This window comes from Mirounga leonina, unplaced genomic scaffold, assembly GCF_011800145.1.
Source record: "Mirounga leonina isolate KUSES-001 unplaced genomic scaffold, KU_Mleo_1.0 Mir_204, whole genome shotgun sequence".
NCBI lineage: Eukaryota > Metazoa > Chordata > Mammalia > Carnivora > Phocidae > Mirounga > Mirounga leonina.
In genome coordinates, this window is record NW_023270513.1 from 4,976,066 (window position 1) to 4,988,915 (window position 12,850).

General features: G+C 35.8%; 1 long non-coding RNA gene across 7 annotated transcripts in view; it reads right to left on the reverse strand.

Annotated features, from left to right (window-relative positions):
• LOC118026037 overlaps nt 1-12,850 on the reverse strand; it is a 56,385-nt gene that overhangs the window by 11,196 nt on the left and 32,339 nt on the right. The window lies entirely within an intron of this gene.

A 12,850-nucleotide genomic window follows, 5' to 3' on the forward strand; every position in this document is an offset into this window, starting at 1 on the left:
TAACTGCATAAATAAATTTAAAAGACAAAAAATTCAATTTTAATTGTAACATTTTTTGCTCATTTCTGACTTGACAGTAGCATAAAGGAGTAACTAGAAGACTGTGCTAATGTGTTTACATTGCATACAGATGTAATCTGTATAATAATAACAGCACAAAGAGGGGAGGGAACAAAGATACAGTGGAGCAAATTTTGTCCACAACTGAAATTAAGTTGGTATTAACCTGAAAACAATTATTTTAAGGTAAGATGTTAATTGAAATACCAGAGCAACCATGAAAAGAATGTTAGAAAATACAGTAAAAGAAACAAAAAGACGTAAGACACATGGAAAACAAATAGGAAAACAACAGACATCAGTCATACCTTATCAGTATGTTTAATTACATTAAACATAAAAAGACACCACCAAATCTGACTCAAGAAGAAAAATCTGAATAGACCTGTAAAAATAAATATGATAATCTATAAAAGTCCCCCCAAAAAGAGTCCTTGAACAGATGACTTTAATAGGTGAAACATTTAAAGAATTAATACCAGTCCCTTGCTTAATGTTCCAAAAAAAATATTAGAGAAGGAAACACTTTCCAACTCATTCTATGAGGTCCACATTAGCCTGATAACAAAGCCAGACAAAGATAAAATGAGGAAACTATAGAGCAAGCTACCTTTTGAATACAGATTTCCAAAAATGTCCAATGTAACACTAGCAAACCAAATCTAGAAATGAAAATGATTACCATGACCAAGTCAGATTTACCTCAGTACAGCCAAGTTGGCTTAATATCTGAAAATCAATGAATCTAATACACTGTATTTACAGAATAAAAAGGAAACCTCATGATCATATCAACAAATGTAGAAAAAGCATTTGACAAATTAGATGACAACCACTCATGATCTAAAAAAATGAAAACCTCAACAAACTAGGAACAGGAGGGAATTTTCTATATTTGACAAAGGGCATCTACAAAAACTGTACAGCTATCATTGTAATTAATGGAAAAAAGTAAGTGTATTTTCACTAAGACCAGGAAGCCTTCTCTTGCCAATACTGTACAGGAGTTTTTATCCAGAGTAATTAGGCAGAAAAAAGAAATAAAAATCAACAAGATTAGAAAGAAAGAAGTACAATGATCCGTATTTGTAGGGGATATAATCTTATACATAAAAATCCTAAGGAATCTACCAAAAAACCCATACCCCGCCTAATATTAAAACTATTAGAATAAAAAGAAGCAACTCTAATGATTTCAGAAAGCTTAGAACATACAATATCAGTTAAAAATAATTTTACTTCTATATACTAACAATGAACAATCAAAATAAAATAAGAGAACAATTCTATTTTCATTATCATGAGAAAAAGCAGAACATTTAGAGTAATTTTTCACATGGAAATACAAGACTTTTTATCCTGAAAATTACAATGTTGAAGGAGATTAAAGACTAAATGAATGGAAAGACATCCCATGTTAATGGACTAAGAGAACTAACAGTTAATATGGCAACACTCCACAAAGTGATCTACAGGTTAAATGTGATGTTCATCAAAATTCCAGATCTTATTTTATAGCAATTGACAAAATGATCCTAAAATTCATATGAAAACTCAGGGTCCAACAGTCGTGAACGAAGTTGGGAGGGTTCATACCTCCAGATTTCAAAATTTACTACAGAACTAAAAATAAAGACTCTGTGATCTGGATATAAGGATATACAGGTAAATGAAAAAGAACTTACAGGCCCAAAATAAACCCTTGAATTCAGAATCGATGGATTTTCAATACAGGGGTCAAGATAATTCAATAGGATAGTCTTTTCAATAAATGGTGGTAGGACAATTATATATCTACATGCGAAAGGATAAAGTTGAACTTACACCTCACATCATATATAAAAATAAATGCCAAATGGATCAGACCTCAATGTAAGATAATGGTTTCCTTGTTATGACACCAAAATCAAAAGTGACCAAAAAATAGATCAAATGGATTTCATCAATATTAAAAATTTACATACCGCAAACAGGAAAGTTAAAAGACAACATAGAGAATGGGAAAAAATATTTGCAAATCACATACCCAATAGGGGTCTATCATCCAGTTATAGAAAGAATTTTCACAACAAAACCACAAAAAGACATATAACCCAATTCTAATGAACAAAGGATTTGAACAAACAGTTCTGCAAAGAAATACAAATGGCCAATAAGCACAAAAAAAGTTGCTCAACACAGAAATACTAGTCAAAACCACAGTGAGACACTACACATCCACTAGGATGGCTATTATAAAAGACCAAAAGTAACAAGTGAGAATGGGGTAAGTTGAAATCCTCATACATTGCTGGTTGTACTGTAAAATGGTGCAGCCACTTTAATAAAGTTTGTCAAAATTATCTCACAACATTAAAATAGAGTTACACACTACAAAGCAATCCCATTGCTTTAAGTGTATGTATACCAAAGGAAATGAAACTGTCCACATGAAAACTTGTACACAAATGTTTACAGCACCATTATTCCTAACAGACAAAAGCTGGAAACCCAAATGTCCTTCAACAGATGAATAGATAAAATGAAGTTAATCCATAAAGTGGAATGTTATTCAGACATAAAAACGGATGAAGTACTAATATATATTATAATGTGGGTAAATCACCAAAACATGCTACGTGATAGAAGCCGTCAACATAAAGGCCACATACTGTATGATTCCATTCATATGAATGTCTAGAACAGACCAACCCACAGGGACAAAAAGTTAGATTAGTGGTTGCAGGGATTGCGAAAGACGAAAATGAGGAATTACTGCTACTGGATGTGGGGCTTCTTTCTGGGGTGATAAAAATGTTTTACAGTAATACAGAAATAATGACTGCACAATTCTATGAATAAACTAAAAGCCACTGAAATGTAAAAGGGTAATTTCATAGTATATGAATTATATCACAGTAATTATTATTATTTTTTTTAAAGTTATTTGCCTTATTCAGAGTCACACTGATTAGCAGGGTTGCTAAGACAGGCATTTAATCTTTTAAAGCATTTAATCTTAAAGATTTTTATTTTTTTTTTATTTATTTGACAGAGAGAGAGAGAGCGAGAGCAGGAACACAAGCAGGGGAGTGGGAGAGGGAGAAGCAGGCTTCCCGCTGAGCAGGGAGCCCGATGTGGGACTCGATCCCAGGACCCTGGGATCATGACCTGAGCTGAAGGCAGACGCTTAACGACTGAGCCACCCAGGCGCCCTAAAGCATTTAATCTTATGACAAAATTGAGAGGACACTTGTTAGTTATAACCCCATTGACAGGTTGCCCCCAAATAGTGGTTACCAGTATCTTGGTCATGAGTGCAGGTAAAGTATTTGTGAAAGTATCAAACTGCCCAGTATGTGTAGGCATAACACATAAACATGTAAGTAAAGATTAGAGATGAAGGAATACCACATGGAGATTAGCCCTATCATTGAAATATTCTCATCCACTAGGAAATGTAAGTTTTCCAGTGACACCATGAAGTCACAAGATGATCCCTTTTTTTTTTTTTTAAGATTTTATTTATTTGACAGAGAGCAAGAGAGCACAAGCTGGGGGAACAGCAGAGGGAGAGGGAGAAGCAGGCCCCCCGCCAAGCAGGGAGCCCGATGTTGGACTCGATCCCAGGACCCTGGGATCATGACCTGAACCGAAGGCAGACGCTTAACCATCTGAGCCACCCAAGTGCCCCTGATGATCCCATATTTTAACTGGGCTAAATAATGATCTAGTAGTGAAGTAACAGAGGCAAGATTTGACAAAGAACAGTCACTAAAGAACCTCAAAAACAGTAGGTACCCCTACATGTGACCACAGGTGGTAAAAAGAAAATCTTAGCAGGACCAGATCTACAATACAGAGGAACTGCTGAGTCAACAACTAGACAACATGTATTTCTGGCAACAGACAGGAAAAATATGACAACTTACAACCAAACAGGACAGTGGAATACCAAAATTTTCTTAATGTGGAAAAAGTCTAAGACTTAACAAATATATTTGAATCACCTTGGTGATTATGGTTTAGATGAATACTATTCAACAAATGATGGCTCACCAAGATAAAATTCTGGGTACATTTTTTGATTAAGTGAACAATGGCAGTATAACAACTCATGGACCTGTGGTTTCATAATACGGCTAAGAACAGTACTTCCAGAACCACTCAACCCACGGTTGGCAGATCCTAATATCTAATGTTTTGCTAATAGACAAAATTCCACGCAGTCAACTGAAGGGGCAAAGGTAAATAGTTAATACTAAATAGTAACAGCTAAATAGTTAAAAACAGAATATACCCAATCTATGTGCTATGGTGAGCACTGTGAATTGTGCAAGACTGTTGAATCACAGATCTGTACCTCTGAAACAAATAATGCAATATATGTTAAGAAAAAAAAAAAAGATAGCAGGAAGGGAAGAATGAAGGGGAGAAATCGGAGGGGGGACGAACCATGAGAGATGATGGACTCTGAAAAACAAACTGAGGGTTCTAGAGGGGAGGGGGGTGGGAGGATGGGTTAGTCTGGTGATGGGTATTAAAGAGGGCACGTTCTGCATGGAGCACTGGGTGTTATGCACAAACAATGAATCATGGAACACTACATCAAAAACTAATGATGTAATGTATGGGGATTAACATAATAATAAAAAATTTAAAAATGTGTATACAAAAAAAAATGTGTATACAAAATTTAAAAAACCCGAATATACCCAATCTACAGAGCAACACTGAACTAAAAGTAAACAACAGTTACACACGTGAAGCACTATAATGTGCTGAGCAACACAGGTGCCAACACGAAAGCACGATAATTTGCAGCAAATTCTTTAAAAGCCTCATTGTATTGGCATTGAATGGAGGGATTCTAATGAAATGCAACAGGAAAATACCCTGGTAAGTTGGCATGTAATGCCACCCCTAAAGGGGCAATGCAGAGTGGACCATCAGGAACTCCATAAAGCCAGACTGTTATTTGTAAGCCTCTAGGCAGTGTCGTCAAATAAAGGGAAGAGGACTGAAGTTATAGTATAGGACATTAGTAACATGAGTTAATGTGAATACGTAAATATGTGAAAGTATAACGATCCAGGTTTTTGATATTATCTATCCTAGTGTCTGATCAGAATGCCAAATTTCCCCACAGAAGACTGCCATCTGACAGCAAGTCTACATTATTGCACTACAAAATGCAGTTAATGTCTCAGTATTTAGAAAATGGGTGTCCAACCTGTAATCTTATTGGGCAACATGACTGTACTATTTGCACAGGATGGAAATAGCCCAACTAGGTAATAGGTTTTCTAACTAAAATTAAACACTGCACCTAAAAACACAGTGACTGATGTATCGCTATGTGTTTATCCGTGTATGTATGAATACAGTTCCAAAAAGCAAAAGCCCTTAAGATGCAATGCTTTTTTTTTTTTTTAAATAAGCACATTTTTACTAAAAGTTTACTCGGTCTAAACTTTGGAACAGAACTGTGCACCAGAAATTTCCAAAGGACAAGGTCACAATTATATATAGAAGATTTGCTTCTCATTTGTTCACACAAAAACCAAAATTGGAAATTCATTACAACTATATACATGGCAAGATAATCCTTTGCTGAGTTTAGCTGCTGACTGGGTGTTAAATCCCATCTAAAGAATCAATTCAGCTCGAAAAATAAAAGCAGCACCATGTCTGAGATGTGCATCCTGTTTCAGGACAGCAATTCTCCAGCAGTGGCTGTCGGCAATACAACAAAGCAGTGTCTACAAGAGCATGCTTAGGAGGGGCAGATGGATAATTAGGAGCAGGATGGCAGTAGCACACTTTCAAGAAAACAAAATATTCCAAAAGCATTTATTAAAAAAAAAAAACAAAAAACAACAACCTGCTAAGCTTCGCTGCACTACCAATGTAGGGAACTGGCTGTAAAATCTTAGAGGAACAATGATGACTACTGACAGTAACAGACATTTACTAACTAGAAAAATACAACCCAGCCCATCAGTGGATAGTTGAGAACCACAGTGTTTAGAAGAACCCCGGCTGGCTCAGACCAAAAGTGCCAGCACTATACTAAAACAACTTCCTGTTCACTTGCAGGAAAACTGTCCTTAAAGCCAATAGGTGGAGATGAAATTGTGATCATATGGTTCCCATAGAGCAGGGACGCTACAGGTGACAAAATTATATTAGAACCTTTTCAGATAGCAACCATGTTGAAGACAGGAACTCATACTATTAGGCATTACAGAATTTCATCACCTAAGAGACTGTTCGTATTTGTCGATGGCAAACTCCCACCTGGAGTTTTGCTTCCTAGCTCACTTGAGGAGACATCTTATCAATGTTGTCCTGAGGCAATTCTGATTTCTTATTAGTATTGAGGTGTCCTGGGAGGCACCTCACAAATTGCCAAGGGGTCCTAGAAAGGACCTTTGTATGGATGGGGTCCAGGACAGACTACAGGGAGACCTATGTGTTCTGATTCACATACTCTAGTGCAAAACAGGGAGGGAGCAATGAAGGTAAACTGACCTTAACTTCCAAGGAAGAGAGAGCTTCAGGCACAACAGGGGGCTTCTTTTAATCATTAAAACGGCCAAGCAGGGAAGCATGTCCATGAACCCCACCCAAACTGCAAGAACATGGTAAAAAGTATTTATCCCTCCCTCCTTGCAGGAAGCTTGCCCAGTTTAGAGTTAACCCATGCATAAAAACTGATGCTTTTCACTTAAAAATGTCCGTTTTTCCTTCTCTCTCTCGGAGTCTAAAACTGACAATTCAGAAGCTGGTTTTATTCCCACCTCTGCCAGTATCACTTTTAAAGCTTAAAATAAACCAAATCTTTTTGACAGGTAATTGATGGCGAGATATGAGCCAGGAAATGGAAAGAAGCTTTCAGAGCCGTTTTAAAAACCAAGCACAGCAAAAGCACCTCATCCAAAGGACAGACAACTCAATACAGGGAGGGTCCTGAGTACAGAGTGCACTGGGCATTCTGGCTGGCTGTCATCAAAGATTACCTTTATCGGTGTTTATGGGCATCAAAAAGCATTTTGCGGTAAGTGTACCACAACCAAAAGGCATCAGGCTCATCCCTCCTCCCGATGAAAGCAGAGCTAGTCTTTGTTCTTTTTACTGTAAAAGTGTTCTGGATGATTCTTGGGGTCAATGCCCACAACCATCTTCTGACGAAAAGCCACCTCACTACATTCTTTACCACACGCTCTCGTCCTAACGTAAGGTATGGGATTTCTTAAATCTTTTAGTTTGGAATCTCATCCAAGACCTCCTAACTCTAGAGTACACCCTGCACTCCTGCACTTAGTTAAAAGCCAGTGGGGGGGGGGGGGTTGCCTGAAGTGGCTCAAGTCGGTTAAGCGTCCAACTCTTGATTTCAGCTCAGGTCATGATCTCAGGGTTGTGGGATCGAGCCCCATGTTGAGCTCTGTGCTCAGCGGGGAATCTGCTTGAGATTCTCTCTCTCCCTCTGCCTCTCCCCCTCATGCTTGCTCGCTCGCTCTAAAATAAATAAATAAATCTTTTAGAATAAGGCAATTCTTAAAGAGGTCTTGATCTTCCTAGGAACACAGTCACCACCAGACACAGAATTGCCTTTTTTTTTTTAACCCACAACTAAAGCATCAATGATGAAGAGAGCCTATGGAGCAGAGACTTTGGGGCCAAAGTGCCTGACTCTGTGACATTTGGGGGCAATGTTACTAAGTGTAAATGACCTCAATTACCCCATCTGAAAAAATAAGGGATAATATTAGAATGTACTTCCTGAGCATTAAAACTGAGCTAATGCACATGTACAACAGTGTGTTAACGCTTACTGTGTGTGCTCAGTTGATGTGAACTGTTGTTATCCAAACACTACTCTAAAAAAAGAATACTGCATAAAATGGAATGCTGCCTGAAATAGAACAAATAAATAAGAGGCAATTAAGAGGTACTGAAATGAGAAAAAAATAGTTGAATTTAGTAGGAAGTGCTGAAAAACTAATTAAAAGGGTAAAATAATCTTATGATCATTAAAAGTGTATCATTTCGTGAAAGAGAAAGGAACAGAGCCATCTCATTACATAGGGCTGTCTCGGAAAGCCAAGAATAGTGGATGATAGCAGGGCACAGGATGGTTATGCTTGTCAGAGGTGAGAATGAATTAAGTGTGAAGAGATGTAGGGGGTATATGAACAATATCTGCTTCTTGAATGTGGGTCTAATTACTTTACACTTGATTTCGTTCACATTAGCTAATCAAGAGATGCAAAATAGACAAAACATAATCGGTCTCTAACAAGATTATAATAAAAGAAATCATCAAGGACGCATGCACACAAAAATGTTCCCAGAAGTATGTTAATTACGTTGTTATATTCAAATTTTATTTAAAAAATTTAAAATAATCCTAATGTTTAAAAAAAGATGTAAATATTATATAAAAATCATGGTCCAAAGACTTGTATGCATTCATATTTAAAGATAGGAAAATGTTCTTGTTAACTCAAGAGCCATCTAATCACTAAGTTGTTCACTTGAAACTGATGTAACAGTGTATTTCAACTGTACTCAAAGAGTATCTAAAAACATTATTAATATACATAAAGAAATATACTAAAATATACTAAATACTAATATACTAAAAAGAAATGTACCAACAACCTGAGTATTTCTACATATTTTTAATTGTGCTACGTTTTTTTTTTATTTCAAATTTTTTACAATGAATACCTATGCCTTTTATAATTTTTTAATACATTTTATAATGGAGGCAAGAAAATTATTCTTTGAGCAATAGGTATAGATTTGAACTTATTCTTCCGTAGAGAAACTGACTAAAGGCTCTCAGAAAGTACAAAGAGACTAGGAAGGAAGAAAGGAAAGAAAAGAGATGTTCAGGAAGTGGATAATAATTCTACATAACATACTAGGCTACACTAAAAATAATAGCTGAGGCACTTGGGTGGCTCAATTGGTTAAGTGTCTGACTCTTGGCTTCGGCTCCACGCTCAATGCAGTGTCTGCTTGTCCCTCTCCCTTTGCCCCCACCCCCCGCTCTCTCTTGAATAAATAAGTAAAATCTTAAAAAAAATAGCTAAAAGAAAAATATTTCACAAAACTATTCACCCAATTAGTGTTACTGTTTACTTTTAACTGAGTAAGACAGTGATGCCAAAGGTATCACAAATAGAACAGGAAAACATTTTTCTTAATTTTTGACAGCCTGTGCTAAAAGGAATATGGATGCTTCATAATTCCAGTGGACTGAAGTTTTATCTAATACTCCAGAGACAATTTCAGGATTTTACTGCAAGAGTTAAATAATTTCCTATTGTTCAGTTTACTATGACCAATTTAGACTAATAAAATGTTATAACAATTAACCAAAAGTATATTCTAGAGCAGTGCTATCCATTAGACAGATGGTGGATAAACAAAATATGTATATAAATAAATATATGCTAATACATGTACATATAAGCAAAATGTGGCACATAAAAACTGAATGGCTAAACAAAATGTGGCACATACATACAATGGAATATCATTCAGCCATTAAAAAAACCATGAAGTTCTGGCACATGCAATAACATCGATGATGAACCTTGCAGATATGTTAAGTGACATAAGCCATACATAAAAGGACAAATATTGCACTGCTCCAATTATACGAGGTAATCTGAACTGGCAAATTCAGAGACTGAAAGTAGATTAGAGTTTACCAAGGGCTAGGAAGAAGGGGAATGTGACAAATGTACCATAGTAATATAAAATGTTAATGTAAGATGCCCTGAGTATGGGGTATATGAGAACTCTTTGTAACTTTCACATAAATCTAAAACTTTTCTAAAAACAAAAAAGTTTATTTAATAATGAACAGAATGGGGACATCCACTCAAAAAAATTTTTACTCTATAAATAGGTTACCATACATTTTGATACTCTGTGTGTGCTAAAAATGAGACTTATTCATTACAAACTGAATCAAGTTTGTATTATCCTTGTGAGACCCCTGGTGTGCAAGGAAAATTCTGGAAAACCCGTTTTGTGATACAGTTCTAAAATACAGGTTAAGCAGTCCACAATCTTGTATATTTTGAAGAAAATTACCTAAGCAACTATAAAATAGTTAAATAAAAGCACTGTGGCATATATTAAAACATTTTTAGATGGGCAATTTGGGAGGAACTTTAATAAACAAAAACTGTTCATATTTTTATCAACTTTTGCAAGGATTCCACCATGTTGTCATACAGAAATAAAGATACATGGATCAAGTTTTCACCGCACCACGATTTATGAAAGACAGCCAAAAGGTTTACTAATAAGTAAACTCTTATCATGGTATACATGAATTTTCATTTCAAACTAAGAGCCATGTATTCTGATGCACAGCCTATAGTCACATTAAATGCTAAAACCAATGATTTTTAGAATGTAAAATTGAATGACTTGTATATGACAAAGGGTCCTGTTTGAGCCATGCAAAGACACATCACAAGGGAGAGGGCTCTTTATGACTATGACAGCCATGGAACATCCCATAAAAATTACTTATTACTCAACCAAGAACACAAGCAATATGCAGCAACTAGGCATGCAAGAAAGCCTAGATCATGAAACATTACCTATACTGTTTCTGATGTAACTCTATTACATGTGTTCTGATTAAAATCACCCTGAATATTAATTTTAACACATACATTTTTCTACTATAAAGTCTCTCCACACACACACACACACACACACACACACACACACACACACCATGTGAAATCTTTATGGGACATCTGGCAGAAAGAAAATAAAATAGCAGCTGAGAAAAATGAACAAAACCTTGGGCAGAACTGACACAAAATAGAATGAAAAAACTCAAGATGGAGCCTATTCTAGTAAACTGTTGAAGTGAGGAAGTCAGGAACCATAATGAATAGACATCGATACAAAAATTATTGTGTAGAACCAAGAAATTTGGAGTCTACGAAATGCTATCACAAATGAATCTAAATGTGGACAGGCAGCAAATGAGCACAGCAAAAAGTGAAATTTATAATACTTATAAATCAAAATAATTCCATAACTGCCACAGGAAAAGAGTTAATGACAGAAGCCAGTGAGCCCAGATGCAGACCCAAATTATGAGAATTTAATATTTGATGGATATAATTTTAAATGAGTAAGCAAAGGATGGATTTTCAATAAATAGTACTGGACAACTGGCTGTCCCTTGGAAAAAAATCAAATGTGAGATTATATGATGACTGACATCAAAATATGATCCAAATGGATCGGTAATTTTACTTAAATTAAAAAAAAAATACTAAAAAGAAGTTCAACTTGTAGAGCTACTCTTGTGATAGTTTTTCCTTTGACCTACAATGTCCTAAATGACAGTCACAGATTTCCTAAAATTGAACCATCCTTGCAGTTGGCATGAATACCACTTGTCTGTGTATTCCTCATGAATTTGCTTGTGGAATCTTTTTTTTTTTTTAAGAATTTATTTATTTGTCATAGAGAGAGAGCAAGAGAGAGCAACACAAGCAGGGGGAGCGGCAGGCAGAGGGAGAAGCAGGCTCCCCTCGGAGCTGGGAGCCTGATGCGGGGCAGGGCTCGATCCCAGGACCAACCTGAGCAGAAGGCAGACGCTTAATGACTGAGCCACCCAGGCGTCCCTGCTTGTGGAATCTTATCACCAAACTTATATTTGGGTTATTTGCTTCTATATCGCTATCAGAGGTTGGTCTACAGATTTCTTTCATTTTTTCAGTTTTTATCAGGCTATTTTTCTACAATATGCTGACTTTTTAACAAGACTACTGACTTATGTATGTAGAGACTATCTCTGAGATTAGTAACAATACTTTCTATCTGGAAAGAAGGAAGATTGAGGACTAGAAAACTGGGGGTGGGGAGGAAACTTTTAACCAAATTAACTTTAGTACAAATTGATTTTTATACTATTTAGCATTTGCATATATTATTGTTTTTGAAAAAACATAAATATATGAGAATAAGACTGGAACATTTTCAAAGGGTAATCTACCAACCTAATGAATCAGATTATTAAAACTACATACTCTTTACTCGTAAATTATGATATAGAATTACTAGTGCAAGTACCCAAAAACAACTGTATAAGATATATAAAAATATAAATGTGTAACACATTGTTTGCATTTAGGGGATGATACATATAGTATCATATATATGTGTATTGGTATTATATCCATACCAATGTTTATTCAACATTTAATGAGCTTCTACTATGTGCTAGGCAGTTTTAAGAGTTGTAATCACAACATTCTAAAAGGACAAAAATCCTGTCTACAGATGCACAAATCCTTGTATATATCAGCAAGAATTTTATGTATCAGCAACAGCAACCAAATTGCCACTAGGCTGCCAAATCAGTCAGGGGTTATAGGAAAATACACCAAAGTAAGATGGCAGGCCGCCTTATATAATTCCAACCTAACTAGAGTCTCAAGTGTTAATGCTTAGTAGCCTCCTAAGGTGTATTCTAAAATACACCTTTGACCTCCATGACTCTGGTAGAAATTCATTGGTTTTAAGAGGTTCATACAACTTGTTGAAAGTGGCTAAGTCTATAGCCTACATTGTAACAATGTAATTTCAGATCCAGGGTGCAATGCTTATATAATAAGATATAACAATTATTCAATCCCAGTTACTGACAGACATATTTTATAATCTCTTAACTAGAAAATAATCAATCCCAAAGTATCAAATTACCAATTAAAGATCATTCACTAAAATTACTACAAGATATACTGACCCCTTG